This window comes from Euphorbia lathyris, chromosome 9 (assembly GCF_963576675.1).
Source record: "Euphorbia lathyris chromosome 9, ddEupLath1.1, whole genome shotgun sequence".
Taxonomy (NCBI): Eukaryota; Viridiplantae; Streptophyta; class Magnoliopsida; order Malpighiales; family Euphorbiaceae; genus Euphorbia; species Euphorbia lathyris.
The window spans coordinates 18,196,568-18,213,288 of NC_088918.1; the positions used below are offsets into that span (position 1 = coordinate 18,196,568).

At 37.7% G+C, this 16,721-nt stretch overlaps 1 non-coding gene across 1 annotated transcript; it reads right to left on the reverse strand.

The window, feature by feature from the left end:
* Positions 1-13,040: 13,040 nt before the first annotated feature.
* Positions 13,041-13,201, reverse strand: LOC136207505 (U1 spliceosomal RNA). The gene has a single exon (XR_010676651.1). It is a non-coding gene; the product is annotated as a U1 spliceosomal RNA (small nuclear RNA).
* Between the last annotated feature and the right edge of the window lie 3,520 nt (positions 13,202-16,721).

Sequence of the window (16,721 nt, forward strand, 5' to 3'; positions counted from 1 at the left end):
CGTTCACTGAGCTTTGCAAATATCTAAGGATTCTTTTTACAGCAATGTAATGAGATTCCTTAGGGTTAGATTGATATCTAGCACAGTAGCATACTGAAAACTGAATGTCCGGCCTACTGGCTGTTAAGTAAAGTAGAGAGCCTATCATACCTCGATATAATTTGCTGTCTACTGACTTACCATTCTCGTCAGCGCAGAGGACAGTGTCAGTGCCCATAGGAGTGGATATTGGCTTGCAATTTTCCAAGTCATATTTCTTTAATATCTCCTTGGCATATTTGGCTTGACTGATGAAGATGCCATTCTTTCCTTGTTTAATTTGAAGACCGAGGAAGAAGTTGAGTTCTCCCATCATGGACATTTCAAACTCAGTCTGCATTTGTTTGCTAAACTCCTTGCACATTGATTCGTTAGTTGCACCAAATATTATATCATCAACATAAATTTGGGTCAGCAGGGTATCTTTACCCTTTCTCTTAATGAATAAGGTTGTATCAGCTTTGCCCCTGACGTAATTTCTAGTCAGCAGGAAACTGGTCAGCCTCTCATACCAAGCACGTGGTGCTTGTTTGATGCCATACAGAGCCTTTTTGAGTTTGTAAACATGGTTTGGGAACTTAGGGTCCTCAAAACCTGGAGGTTGATTTACATAAACCTCCTCGTTTATAACTCCATTAAGAAATGCACTTTTGACATCCATTTGGAATAATTTAAAGTTCATGTAAGATGCATATGCACATAGAATTCTAATTGCCTCTAGCCTTGCCACTGGGGCAAAGGTCTCATCGTAGTCAATACCTTCTTGCACATAGAATTCTAATTGCCTCTAGCCTTGCTTTGTTCCTGACTACGTTTCCTTGTTCATCCATCTTGTTCCTGAAGACCCATCTTGTTCCGATGGTCTTTTGACTCTTTGGATGAGGCACTAACTCCCATACATCGTTTCTTCTAAATTGATCGAGCTCCTCTTGCATTGCGATCATCCATAATTCATCGTACTCAGCTTCAGCAAAATTCTTCGGTTCTTGTACTGAGACGAAGGCAACATTGCTGAGGTACTTCCTGAGTTGATTCCTCGTCATCAGGGTATTCCCAGCAGAATCAAGGATTGCACTTTCTGAGCTCCCTCTTGGAATCCTTATCTCTTTAGGTAGATTTATGTCTTGTGCTGTTTCATTTTCAACAATCTCTGCAGAAGTAGATGGGTCAGTAAAAGTAATCTTAGGTTCACTCTTACTCTTGGTCAGCCTTTTCGTGAATGACTCAGTAGCTGGCTCTTGGTCAGTGGTGGTTACTGAGTGTGGATCATCTTCGGTCAGCGGCTGGTATCTACCTGCAGGGTCAGTTTCGTCGAACTCTACATGTACTGACTCTTCTAAAACTTGAGTTCGCTTATTAAAAACTCTGTATGCTTTGCTGTTTGTTGAGTAGCCCAAAAAGATAGCCTCATCAGCTTTTGAATCAAACTTTGCTAAGCTATCTTTGGTATTTAAAATAAAACATCTACAGCCAAAGGCACGAAAGTATCCAATATTGGGCTTTCGTCCTTTCCAAAGTTCATAGGGGGTTTTCTTGAGTATAGGTCTGACTATAGCCCTATTAAGAATATAACATGCTGTGTTAACAGCCTCTCCCCAAAAATACTTTGGAAGCCTATGCTCATCCAGCATTGTCCTGGCTATTTCAACCAGAGTTCTGTTCTTCCTTTCTACAACCCCATTTTGCTGAGGTGTTCTAGGAGCAGAAAAATTGTGGTCAATGCCGCTGGCTTCACAGAATTCAACAAACTTTTGGTTCTTGAATTCTCCACCATTATCGCTACGGATGTGAGCTAATTTTAGGTCTTTTTCATTTTCAATTTTTCTAACCAAATTTGAAAATGTCTCAAAGGTCTCATCCTTGCTGGTCAGCAAGATAACCCACGTATACCGAGAGAAGTCATCTACAATGACCAAGGAAAATCTTCTTCCACTCAGACTCAGCGGCTGGACTGGACCAAAGAGATCCAAGTGTAGTAACTCTAACGGACGCTTGGTTGAGACAATATTTTTGCTATGAAAAGATTGTTTGGTTTGTTTTCCAGCTTGGCAAGCGTGGCATAATTGATCTTTTTGAAATTTAAGTTCAGGCAGTCCCTCAACCAATTGCTTTCTTGCTAGTTTGGCCAGGAGGTCCATGCTTACATGACCAAGTCTCATGTGCCATAGCCAGGAATTTTCTTCCTTTGATACTAAGCACACAGTTTTTGAAAACTTTTTCTCTAAGTCTAGCATAAAGACATTATCTATCCGAGGGGCAGTTAAAATTAACTCATTTGTTTTACCCTCGTATATTTTACATCTAGTAGCATCAAATATAACTTTTCTCCCATTGTCACATAGATGAGCTACGCTGAGTAAGTTATATTTGAGTCCGCTGACTAGGGAGACAGATTCAATAGTAGGATTACCTCCGATGGTTCCTGACCCTACTATCTTACCCTTCTTGTTGTCTCCAAAACTTACGCTCCCTCCTCGTTTACGCTCAAACGTGATGAACTGAGTTTCATCACCCGTCATATGCCTTGAGCATGCGCTGTCAATATACCACATCTTTGACTTCTCGGCACATCTCAGGCTTACCTGTATTGTAACTAGTTACTTTTAGGTACCCAATTCTTTTTGGGTCCTTGCTTGTTAGGTGCAACAGGTAAAGCATCATATTTTATTTTATGGCGACATACATGGACAGTATGGCCATTCTTTCCACAGAAGTCACAACTGACCTTCTGTTTAGGATGTTTCACTGACTTGTCAGCACCCCAGTGCTGAGCGTGACAGCACACCTTAGTGGTGTGTCCTAACTTCCCACAAAAGTCACACTGGACTTTTCGCTGGGGATTCCATCTCTGCTGAGTACCTTGGTACTAAGTTCTCAGAGGACTGTTTCTTTTATTTGGAACCTTTAGTTGGTTCTGGATAGTTGTGACGTCCTTTCTCGGTTTCTTTGAAACTGACTGGACTTCAGAGACAGACTCATGTATGATCTTCATGTTATCATGCAGAGTTGAGTTATCCTGAAGAAGGAATCTGAGGTCACTCAGTTTGACCTCTTCCACTTCGTCACAGCGCCTGCTGAGTGCTCTAACTTTCTTATTACACTTCTTGACAAGTATATAGAGATCACTCAGGGCATTAACCATATCGTTTCTGAGCTGGGGAAGAGAAATTACCTCATTTGATTGCTCCTCGTCATTTGATAGGTCAGCATGCTCAGAGACGCATGGCTCAGCAAGTTCATCAGCCATGAAGCATATCTTCGCTGACTCGGTGGCCTCAGTTTCTGTAGATGAAGACTCATCGCTGTCGCTCCAAGTAGCCACCATTGCCTTCTTCCCACTCTTCTTGTCTTTCCTCAGCGTGGGGCAGTTTGACTTAATATGGCCAGTTTGATGGCACTCAAAGCATGTAATGGGCTTTGAGCTGTCCTTTTTGTATTTGCTGTCACTTGAGTCAGCCTTATACTTATCAAACTTTCTGTAAGGCTTTTTAGAGTATTTGTCACTCTTCTTGAATAGCCTTTTCATCTTCCTTGTGAACATAGCCATCTCCTCATCGTCAGTTGAACTCCCGTCAGTGGAGTCAGCTTTCATGACAAGGGATTTCTGCTTCTTGTCTTCAGATTTTTCCTTCACCTCAAAGTTTTTCATGGATATCTCATGGGTCAGCAATGAACCGATGAGTTCGTCATATTTGTAGGTGGTTAAATCCTGAGCTTCCTCAACTGCTGTCTTCTTTGCTTGCCAATCTTTAGGAAGACTCCTGAGTATCTTTTTGACTTGTTCTTCCTCAGTGAAGATTTTCCCAAGTCTCTTGAGCTCATTAATGATGTTGGTAAACCTTGCATTCATGTCTGAAATGCCCTCATCATTGTTCATCTCGAACAGCTCGTACAGTCTCATTTGCTGATTCACCTTGGACTCCTTTACTTTATTGGTTCCATCGTAGGTGACTTCCAGCTTTTTCCAGATCTCTTGCACCGACTCACAACCTGAGATTTTGTTATATTCTGCAGCATCGAGCGCACAGTGAAGCATATTGATAGCCGAAGCATGGTTTTGGAGCTTCTTTAGATCATCCTCTGTCCATTTGGCCTAAGCTTTTACAACTGTTAGGCCAGCCACAACTTCGACAGGTACAAACGGGCCTTGGACTATAGATAGCCAGGCACTCATGTTTGTAGCCTGAATGAAATTCTTCATCCTATTCTTCCAGAAGGTATAGTTTGACCCGAAGAATAGGGGAGGCCTAATAATGGACTCCCCTCAGGCAGTATCTGAGTTGTTTGGTTTCCAGGGAGAAACTGAGTGCTGTTTTCGCCCATGGTAGGGATCAGCTCAAGGTTGTTAGACCTTTAGCAGTGAGCTTTTAAGCTCTGATACCACTTGTTGGTCCCTTGTAAGGTTGCAAGTATAGTTCCAAGGAGGGGTTAGGAACTATTTAAACTTTTTCTCAATTAGGGCAGACTTCTTTTTCTAAGGAAAAAGGTTTTAACAGCGGCGCTGAGTAAACAGCAAGATACTGGCTTAGTCAACTGGTGACTAGGTCAGTTTCTTAGCTTGAGTCAGGAGATAGCACTTAGATTCTATTCCTGAGCTCAGACGTTCAACGCGCACAACTCAACTTGACCTCTTTGTTTGGTCAGTTTTTGGTTATTTTAAGCAAGCAATATAAATAAGGAGTTAAAGGTAAGAAATACTTCACTCAGCAGATTTATCCAGGTTCGGCTTCTTCTAAGCCTACGTCCTCTCCCCGGAACACGTTCCGAGATTTCGAATCCTCTACTGAGCTCTTTAAAGGTAGAGCCTCAAACCTTTTACAATATCAGCAACTGAGTATGACAAGAGTACCTTCCTCTATACCTCTACTCAATCCTAATCTCTCGCTGAGTACTAAAACCGAGTACTCAGCCTCTCCTTTCTATCTCTAGAAATGATAAGTGTTTTGTCCTATACAAAGATTTGCTAAGACACTTTAGACGATTGAAACAATCACTCTAGACTTTTACACAGATATAAGAATTGTAGTGTAAGATTTTGCTTTGCTTCTTGCTTGCAGAACTTGTGTAGAAATTTGGTCAGCGTAACTGCTTGATCAAGTTCTGTGTGGAGTGAAGCTTGTGATGGCACTATTTATAGAGACGTCTGGGCATCGGTCATTTTGAATTTCGAAATAACCGTTGGAGGGAAACGGCTACATGTCATTGTCATCCTGACTTGCACAGAGCTCTCGGCCAATCAGAATTGTGTATCTTCTGTCCTCGGTCAGCTCAGCAGACTGTCTCTCCTTTTATGGTAAAGTCAACTGGACAGCATACTGTGTCGTCTGAACTTTGCCCAAAGGGGAAATACTTTGTCTGGAAGTTTTCCTTTGCCAGCTGTTGTCTTGTACGCTTTATCGAGACTTACTCAGCAGCTTCATCTTGAAGTTGTTCCCGAAGGTCTTCTAGATCCTTCCTTTTGCTGAGTTGCGTTTTGTTCAAAACGGCAACGTCTTGACAACCGCGGGCCGAGTTGTACTGAGTTGTTTGACTTGGGCCTTGGCTTCTGTGTTGGGCTTGGGCCTTTTTAATTCTTATGTCTTATAACAGTTTTAACTCAACATTGAACAAACACATTAGTAGAATAAATCAAAGCATTTAAACTTAGTGTGTTTAGAATATGTATTTTAAATTATACTTAAACAATTTTGTCAAATCAAAATTATGTGGAAAGGTGTTTCAACAAAGGAGCCCGGTAGAGGCGAGTGAGGGGGGGTGCTTTCCTGCTCGGGTGGTGGTTGTGATTGGTTTTGGGTGCGGCCGGTACGGGCACGAGTGGCTCGTGGGGACGCATGTCAGCGGTGTTCTTTCTCCTAACCATGGTGGAATGTGAGATAGAAAGAGTAGAAGATGAGTGTTGTGAAGAGTTGGGGTAAGGAGTGAGGGAGAAGAAGGAGGAAAGGAAGGGTGTATATATAGGAGGGAAGTGGGGATCCAAGCAAAACTCGGATCCCCAGGAGGGATACGCGCGGCGTGAAGCGGCCACGCCACGCGTATCCCACCTCTTGAGCGTAAATTACGCAATAGGGGCGCGATACGCAGGGCGTACATGGGGGTACGCCACGCGTAGTGCACCTCCTGCCCTTTAGGATGGAAGAAAAAGGCAGGGACGCGGGGCGTACAGGGGAGTACACCGCGCGTAAAGACGAACTTGGAACAATCTTTTTCGGGTTTTTTTTAGATGTATTTTGAATTTTTTTTTTTGGAGTTTTGATTTATGATGTTATTAATGAGGTGTTAATGTTTTTATGGTTTTTATATTTAATTAATGTTTTTGTGTGTTTTAATTTTGAAATTAAGAGGGTAGTTAATGCACAATTTATTATGGGGGGAGGTTAAGGATTTGAATTTGAAAAGGTAGAAGTTGATTGGAGAGGAGAAGAGGTGGAGTGGAGAATTGGGAAAGATTTTTGGGGAAGAGAAATGATGGGAAGTTATGAAGAAAAGGCTGCCATGGGGAGTTGTAATTCACAACTCCCCGAGGTTACGCGCGGCGTACCCTAGGGTACGCCCCGCGTGTTCCCCACGTGGCGCTTATTCAGGAGCTTCGAAAAAGATAAAGGGTACGCGGGGCGTGGTTGGAGGGACGCCCCGTGTACCGTGTCTGTTTATTTAAGAATTAGGATCAGACACGCAGATACGCAGGACGTATAGCTGCGTACGCCTCGCGTATCACAAAATTTTTGGATTAAAGAGAGATTTGTTTTTCTTTTGGTTTTATAAAAATAATAGAAACTAAGCTAAAAAAATAAATATGAAAGTAAAAATTAAAACACAAGCGAAAAAAAATGAAGATAAAAAGTGATAAGAACAACTCAAAGAAATGAAATGAATTGGTCGGAAAACGAAATGTGGAAAGTAAAAGTTGGGAACGAAAAACTCCCTTATTCGAGTTTGGGTTGTCTCCCAAGAAGCGCTACTTTATAGTCGGTGAGCTCGACTTAGAATTTCCTCCTAGGTGTATTCTTCCATTCGCGTTAGAAATTCAAATTCCTGAATAAACAACCCGTACCTGCAAAACGGATTATTAGCTTCAAAAGAATTTAACAAAAACCAAAAACTATATTTATAGAAATTATCGAAGAGTTTAGTTTGCTCCCTTTTTTACTTCTTTGGTAGTTCAAAAAGAGCGAAATATTCCGAGGTAGAATGAACCTCTGACTCTTCTAGCTTTGGATTTATTTCCATGGGTCCGCACACAACCGGCTCATCGACGTCCATTCTCTCACAACTGAGACGACCTTTATTATTTGGGGAATCCTTTTGAGAGAACTCAATTAACTCGAGCTTCCCATTTTGACAAACCGAACTGGACTCTCGAATTGATTCGTCCGCGGCGAAATCAAGAGGAGACTTCAATCTGGCCCATAAAATTTCCAATTCCCTGAAATATGTCTCAGTGTTAGATAATCCTTCATGAATATCTTTAAGCATAGAGTTTACCACATCGAATTGTGAGGTTGATGGTTGGTGCGAATATTCGTCATCCATGAGGTCGTCCCACAGACGACGACTATGAGGCATCATACCATGAAACAAATCATTAGTAACAACATGAAACAAAATAAATTATTCACACAAAAAGAAAGTAATATTTACAAATGCTTAAACTAATAATAAAACGTTTTTGTCTAATATTGCAAGAAATTATAAATCCCCGGCAACGGCGCCAAAAACTTGATGCGCGCGGCGCCTAGTGTAGAGCTTTTCTAATGACGACTAAATGTGTATTGCGGTGAATATGCTATGAATATGGATATGATCTTTTAAATGTTCTAACTCCACTAGACACTACGACTACTTAGGGGCAAGTGTACCCCGTCGTATCAAGTAATAATCCGGTTAAGACCGGGTATCGAATCCATGGGATTTATAATTACAAGTATTAGACGACTCGGTTTTGTATGTTATTTAAGCGATGATTACTTTGGGGTAAAGCAGAACACAACTACACACTATCCCTAACTATTGGCGACACAAATTTATGTAGCTAAAACCCTATGAAGTAGGATGAATAGCGATAAGTTATAACCACGATAAATAACGACTCTAAATGTATACGGATAATAATTTACTCTTGTAAAGACGACTAAGTGTAGTAGGACCGACCCGTGAAGCACTTAGACTACGTGATTCCTAGTCAAGGCGTGTCTAATGCGGGGGAATTAGAAACTAGGGCCCGTAAGTTCCGTGGCTTGTCAATTCCTACGGTTTCCGGTTTGTCACTTCTGGTAAGGCAACACCTATATAACTCCCTAAGGATAGCCCGAATGGCGTCGGAAATCGCGTTCTCCTATACAATAATCAATTACAAATATCAAAACAAGTAGCAAATACTAACACGTAAAGGGAAATAGAGATTATAAATCATGAAATTATAAATATCGAATGTATATAAACGGAATACAACCAAGCCTAGTACATAGGAAGAGTACAAGCTAATTAACACGTAAAAAGGGGAGAATCCGCCCTTGAAACTAGCTAACCGGACTCAAAGCCGTCTCCTAGGTCGTGGAGGTGGAACTCTCGAGCTTGGTGACGAATGGTGGAGCGGAACTTCGATGGAATGCCGGAACAACCGAATAAGCTCTCGAGGTGGAGAGTTTAGCTACAAAAACTGAATCTATACTACAACAATAATCAAAACAAGTATAGTTTGCTCTCTAGTGTGTAAATTGGTGTGTAATGAAGTCCAAGAGCTTCCTATTTATAAACATCAAGCAAGGGCAATGTTGCAACTTCCCAAAGCACAAGTATGGAGCAACATTATTTGGTGCAGAAATCCCATGATACGCCCCGCGTAAGTGCCCATTCCGTCAGAAATCTCCTGCATGTGGACCAATTCCATGTCTTGTTGTCTCAAGCACGCCCTGCGTAGCTAAAGTACGCCCCGCGTGTTTGAGTCTCTGAAGTTTTATTGCTTGAATTGGAGCTTTTACGCCGTGCGTAGCTGAAGTACGCCCCGCGTAAAAGAATCTCTGAGCTTTTATCATTGAAGAGTTTGCCTGGTATGCTTCGCGTGTAGGATAATACGCCCCGCGTACGAAGAGTTGACTCAAGGAGACATTGCAGTCTGACTTTCAGGATTAGGCCAATTATTTCCGACATGTGTCATACGCCCCGCGTATGCTGAGTCAATTCCACATGGCGTCTGCGGATAAGGCAATAACTGCTGACACCATGTTTCACGCCCCGCGTAAAGGATGATACGCCCCGCGTATTTGAGTAGATTTTTGCTCCTTGCTTGTACCTAAAATACAAATCTTGCGAGTCGAGTTAGCTTGATGTTTTTATTTCCTAAACTAATCAAAAATACGGAAAATTAACTGAAAGTATGAAATTTATTTTTATTTCTTTATTTTATCAAAACGCTTTATTTTTGTAATTAAACTTATTTATTTTATCCAAAATCAACCCGTAAATCACGCTAAAAGATAGGGGTAAAATGCCCCTATCACTTCTTGACAGCAGCACATCAGATATCGACTAAACGCAGAGAGTCAAGTAATGGATGTGTCGATACAACAAATCCAATCATACAAGCAAAAAAATACATTATCCACATTCAAACCATAGAGAGTTACTTGCTGCAGTTTTGGGCATAAAATTGAAATGTAAGATGTTTCAGAAAATAGATGTTTCATAACCAATATTTTTAGAGAATTTGAAGCAATATGAATTCAAGCCAGTACAGAACTTTAATGTTAAACTTGTGAGTGATGTACTTCCAGAAAGAATAAGCGGGACTCCTTCATTAGTCAACGTATAATGTGTCAATCTACATGAATTGAGTAATCCCCAATTCACTTGGACATTTAAAATTAGTGATCCGCATACCAATGACATCTAATTTAACCAAGAGACCATGTTCAAAAAGAGATTGGGGTAAGAATTCATCACCAAATGTACTCAGATATAATTCTTTCATATTTCTTCCGATGTCAAATTCGACTTTCATATTTAGGTTAGGATCCATCTCCGTGATTTCCATGAATTGTAGTTATATCAAGGGAGGTTATGAATATTTAGAACAAATAAATAAAAAATAAATAAATAAAGAAATAAAATTGGACCACCGAAATTGGTGGTCCAAGTGGAGAAGTTGACCACCAAAATTTCGGTGGTCAAGTATGGCAATTAATTGCCAAGCAGCAATTGTTGTTGGCACCAATTAATTGCCAGCAACAATTGTTGGTCGCCATTCTTTCTCTTAATATTAGAATGTGAGAGCAAAGTTTTTGATGGAGTTTTGAGACCAAATTTTCTCAAAGAGGAAGAATGTTTTGAGAGGGTAGTTTAATTGTTTTGAGGAGAGAGAAAATAGTAAGATAATTATTTTGTAGTATGATGGTAACTAATAGAGACATTTCATGGACAAAATGTATTATTTTGCATTTCCATTTCCAAATTATGATTTTAGGCTGTGTCACCATTGGAGTTGGGAGGTGAGTTTCATTTTCTCTTAAAGAGCAAAATGTTGACTCTGGATATTCCTTGTTTGAAGATCCACTACATTGGATTCCTATCTGTACTTCGTCATGTGCCCTTTCTAAACAAATTAGTTATTACTCTGCCATGATGTTCGCCGGTAATGCCCTCATGCTTAAGCAATTCGTGATTATTACTCATTTCCGTGACTTTCTTCAATTGTAGTTATATCAAGAGAGGTTATGAATATTTAAAACAAATAAATAAAAAATAAAGAAATAAAGAAATAAAATTGGAGCACCGAAATTGGTGGTCCAAGTAGAGAAGTTGACCACCGAAATTTCGGTGGTCAAGTATGGCAATTAATTGCCAAGCAGCAATTGTTGTTGGCACCAATTAATTGCCAGCAACAATTGTTGGTCACCATTCTTCCTCTTAATATTAGAATGTGAGAGCAAAGTTTTTGCTAGAGCTTTGAGAGCAAATTTTCTCAGAGAGCTAGAATGTTTTGAGAGGGTAGTTTAATTGTTTTGAGGAGAGACAAAATTGTAAGATAATTATTCTGCAGTATGATGGTAACTAATAGACATTCCATGGACAAAATGTATTATTTTGCATTTCCATTTCCAAATTATGATTTTAGGCTGTGTCACCTTTAGAGTTGGCAGGTGAGTTTCATTTTCTCTTAAAGAGCAAAATGTTGACTCTGGATATTCCTCGTTTGAAGATCCACTATACTGGATTCCTATCTGTACTTCGTAATGCGCACTTTCTAAACAAATTAGTTATTACGCTGCCATGATGTTCGTCGGTAATGCCCTCGTGCTTAGGCAATTCGTGATTATTACAATACTTGATGCATGAAATGGTTTTAGAGTTTCATAAATTTTTTCACTTTTAGTTATTTTCTTTTATGTCCACTACCGTTGTGACATGTTGGATGATTTTGAGCATGTGGGAAATTGCTCTGTTGTGCATTTGGAGAGAATTGATATCATTGAATTTCGGAATAAAGATAAGGTCTGCAAGTCATTGGTCAACTGCATTCTCTCTCTATTCAATATTGGAGTAGATTGGGAAACAATGGTGGTTCATGGAATAAAGGTTCGGTCCGACGTTTCCAAATAAAAGATGAGCTTGCCAATGGATGATTTTATCAACCATAGCCTACAACCACAGTCACAATCATGATCACAATATTTGGAAATAGAAATTCAAAATAATACATTTTTTCCTTGGAATGTCTCTAACAGTTACCATTATAACGTGAGTCCCAACTTCTAGCTCATTGACATGCTGCAGTTAGAGGAGGTCTTGAACCACATTTTTAAAGTATTCAGTAGATGAACTCTCAAAAGGTGTGGAATACTAAAGATTAATAGCAGCAGAGACTAAATGTGGTGAATCCATTAATTTGAAATTCGCACTATTATGTGTCAAACTACCATAAATCTTAATGTGGTCAAGATGGGGGCAATAAATGTTGATACCTGAATTACAAATGTTGTCTCATAAGTTCAAAGTCAATCTTTTTAATGACTCGTGAGTAATAACCAGCTTCTCGACAGCAGCACATCAGACCTCAACTAAACGCAGAGACCCAAGTAATGGATGGGTGGATACAACAAATCCAATCATACGAGCAAAAAATATATTATCCACATAAAAAAGAGAAGATGACCCCGAGGCTTGACAAACCTTACAAGGATAAGTAGATGGATTGACAACCCCTATACGGTTCTTTGTTACAGTCTTTTTCCTGTATTCTTTACCTTCAATTCATGTTTAACATTATCAATACATTTATACTATACATCAATCAATCAAATACAAATTATTCTATGTTCGATATTTTATTCTTTATTGCTTTATGTCTATTCTGCGGAAATTCATACAAGCAAAACCTAGGAATAGTTATCAGTTTATGAAATGATAATAATACTGTATTTCTAAACTTGTTTTCTTAGTTGAAAAATCCTAATTCACTACGATAGGTCGATGAGTTAGTATTATTAATCTAATTGAACTTAAGTTTCTTAATCCTAGATCGAGAGATTGGATTAAGAGTAATTCTCTAGTATTACTGTAGAAGATTGGTAAGTTTGACTCGTTGTGCTCATTTTCTTTTCTTGATTTGTCCACTTTTCTTTTGATAAAAAAACTCCGTGCTTTTCAAGACTTGTCTTCGATTGCTCTTTTGGTTGAACAGTATAAAAACTTAGCTTAACTGATTTTGAAATATTATATTTTGAATTAAAGTTGTTATGCTTAAAGAGTTTCAGCTTGCTTGCGTGTTCCTTTTTTATGGTGTGCTATAGCTACTACTCACTGAGTTTTTCGCTTGTATGAACGAAAATCTCATACCATGTTGAATCTTTCTTTTTCAGATTAAGCTCTTCATTCGTGAGGTAACCATTGGATTGATGTTGAAGGAGACTGCTTAAGAATTTAGTTCATTCTATATTTTGGAGACTTTTGAGTATTAAGGTTTAGACTTGTGTAGTTGTTTCCTTTAAGGAGACTTTTGATTATTGAAAGGGGTCGCGTGAATGCAAACCTCCAATATCACAAATAACGATGTAAGCTTGCTCACTGTGAGAGACTTTAAGAAAACACCATTTCTAAATGTAATGGAGGTCACAATCCTTAGCTATAAGCCTTGTTGATCACCCATTGACCCCATCCAAGTAAGTATATTGCTCCTTTGATATACAATCTTATTTATACCTTGTTGCTTCATTATTCTGCTCCTTATGTTCGATGTGGGATTTGCTCTCAATACTTTTCTTCCCTTATTAGGACTTACAACTCAGCTACTGAAAATTAATTTTTTTTTTTTTTTTTGAGGAATATTGATTTTTTTACAAAAACAAAAACGGAGCTTTTCAATCTAAATAGCAAAGGAAATGAGAAAAGTAGTTTCGTACCTGAATCCGATTCGGGTTCAAATATAATATGGATGACCAATGTGATTAGAAATTTGAGTAAATTACGTGATTCTCAACTTTATACTTATTAGCATTAGGATTGAGCATGGATTTTAAATATGTTATATTAAACGAATTCAAAATCGGACCAAATTGTTGACTTTTTTTTTATCGAACTAGTCGAATTTGGTCAAAATTCGTCAAAATTTTATTCCAATTCTTTTTTTTGAGATATTCATCACAATCTAGTATTTCTAGGATGTGTACTCGGTCCTAATTAGCATGATAGTCCCTTAACTTTGAAACTGAACATAAAGGTTTCACAATTCTGTGATTTACGAACAGAGCTATAGATATCTATTTTTTTCCGGGCATTTTTTCTAAGCTTTAACTGATTATATTTGAAATTCCAATAAATTCATAAATTATATTAGAAATACAAACTTTCCATCATGCATCTAATTTATTAGGAAAATTAGATTTTTTTATACCAATTCGTTATATCTCAGTATAATTATCAAATTATATTAGAGGTGTAATTTACTGAAATAGAAATATATTTTTCCAAAGTTATAAACTATATTTAGGATATAATATGTTGTGTTCCAAATATAGTCTTTGGAATTGTTATGTTTCGAATTTATTAGTTAAATTCAACTTATTGGTTAGATTTAATTTTCCAATTGTGAGCACATACTTTTCCGACCCTCGTGATGAAATTATAGTTGCCTTTTGCTCACTATGTTGTAGGTGGACCTCGCGTCGCGTCGTACGGAATCACAGTGTGAAATCCAATAAAAAAGGCTAGAAGTGACTCCTTATCTCAGTAGTATGAAAATGTGGAAAACCGAATAAAGAAAACGAACCGATTTTAGACTCTCGTAAATCTTAAAACCCGAGCTCTCAATATCTATCATTTTTATTAACATTTTTGTAATTTAATTTATTTTTCTTTATTATTACAAAAAAAAATAAAAAAATAAAAATGACAAAGAAAAAATTTAATTAAGTAGAAAGTTGACAAAATTAAAATAAAATTTGAAAAAGCATGGGATGAAGAGAGGCGGATGAATTAAGCGAAAAAGCCAAAAGAAATAAAAGAAAGAAAGATGAAGAAGGGACAAGAAAAGGAAATAATGAGAGTGCAGGAAAGTCGGGGCATGGGTCTGATGCCATTTTATTTATCGGGTTTTAATTACTGAACAGTGGTTCACTGGATATCCAGTGATTTTTACATTTTTTTTTTATAAAAAAATAGTATTTATAATTTTATTTTATTGGATTCCAATTGTTGGATAGTGGTTATAAAAGGGCCAAATTATATCGATTACTGGAATCCGTATAAATGAATGCTAAATAATTAATAAATTCGTACATTATCACATTTTAATAAATATAATAATCTTTTCATGGTCACTTCCATCAAAACCATATTTAATTAATAGATACAATAATCTAGAGTTTCCGTCGATCAACGAATAACGAGCATATGACGAATCTTTCATCCTTTGATCATCGAATACTGATCCAGATAAATAATTGACAAATCAATATATTATTTTCCCTTAAAAGATATACATTAATATATTTTTTCTAAATTTTATCAAAAATATATTTAATCAAATAAACAAAAATAATTTACAGGTCTTCTTTGTCAATTTTAATAATTGGATAACAATCCTATTACGACCATATTATCACAATCCTACGAGTGTCGTCAAAAGGCTTGAGTAGATACAATTAAACATCTCAAAGCAATCGTAAACACAAACGCATAGAACAAGCACATAGAAATACAATAGTACAGACTTATCGGGTGAGGTAGGGTGAGATTACGAGGGTGTTTGTTTCAGCTTTTCAGAAGAGCGTTTAGCGTTTCACCCCAAACCGCAGAATATATAGCGTTTGGTTAGGTTTATATAACCACAGCGTTTAGCATTTTCTCTGGATACTGCAGCGTTTTAAAGCGTTTCACGAAGAAAAGCTCCTATTTGGAGTTTTTCATAAACAGTTGGTTGTAGTTAGACCTGGCAATTATCGTGTTTCGTGTCAAAATCGTGTTATCTCATATTTATGTTCCATATGGTTTTATATGTTACAAATGCTAGAAAAATGATTTTCGTGTCAATCGTGTCGTGTCAGTCGGGTTGGCTCTGTAATCGTGTTTTCGTATCAGAAATTGCCACCTCTATTGTAGTTATATGTTATTGACAAAATTATCCTTCTTATTTCCATAAAATATGTTTATTCTTTAACATTATTTATATTTTTACAACATAATTACCGGAAGAATAAGGTTTTATTGCGTTCAATAAATTTTTTATTTTTTATATAAATTATTTTTATTAATTTGTGTAACACATTTTTTATTTTATAATAGGATAAGGTGCAAAAATACCTCTGAAATTTGTAGCTAGGAGGAATTTTATCCTTAACGTCTAAAATGATGCAATTATACCCATAATGTTAGCAGCCAAAAGCAATTTTATGGGCATTTTTTCACATTTTCCCTTTTATAATTTTAGTGTTGATTAATTTAAAACATGTCAATTTTAGACATTTTAAATCCGAACAGCAACAATTCAATATAATTTTACCTAACGCTGGTACTTAAACAGCTAATAACAAACAGCTAACAGCTTACTGCAACTGTAAAGAGCTAACAGCAACCGCAACAGCTGAACCAAACAGGCCCTACATCTTTTCTTTATCCATACTAACCCGAAAGGGTCAAATTTCGAATCAAATCGGTGTCCAATCAGACCGTCAAACTGATTGGTGGCGACTCGAAAACCCCATTGGACTAATCTCCGTAGAGGGACTGTCCAACACCGTTAGCAAATCAGTAGAGCGGGAACCATCGAAGATGAACAGTTCGTGAACCGCAGGCACGGGCACGACAATAGCGAGTGTCATATAACCTGGAGCAGTTAATATTCTAAACAACTTCAATCCTTAAACTTTTTATTTGTTGTTTGATTAGGACAGAGAAAGTGATTGTATCGACAGATTGACAACGACATTTGCTCTCGACCATCAAAACGAAGAATACATACTAACTCACAGGAGATATTGGTACTAAAAAATAGAGCTATTGGATTGATGGTAACTAACAAAGCTAAGTAACACATTGACGACAACATTTCTACATACTAACTCACGGGAGATATTGGTACTAAAAAAATAGAACTGAACAAGTGTGAATTATACATTGAATTATACAAGGTGGTCTGCACAGGGCTAATTTCCCATATAATCACTACCACGTGCGGCCTGATGCACTACGCG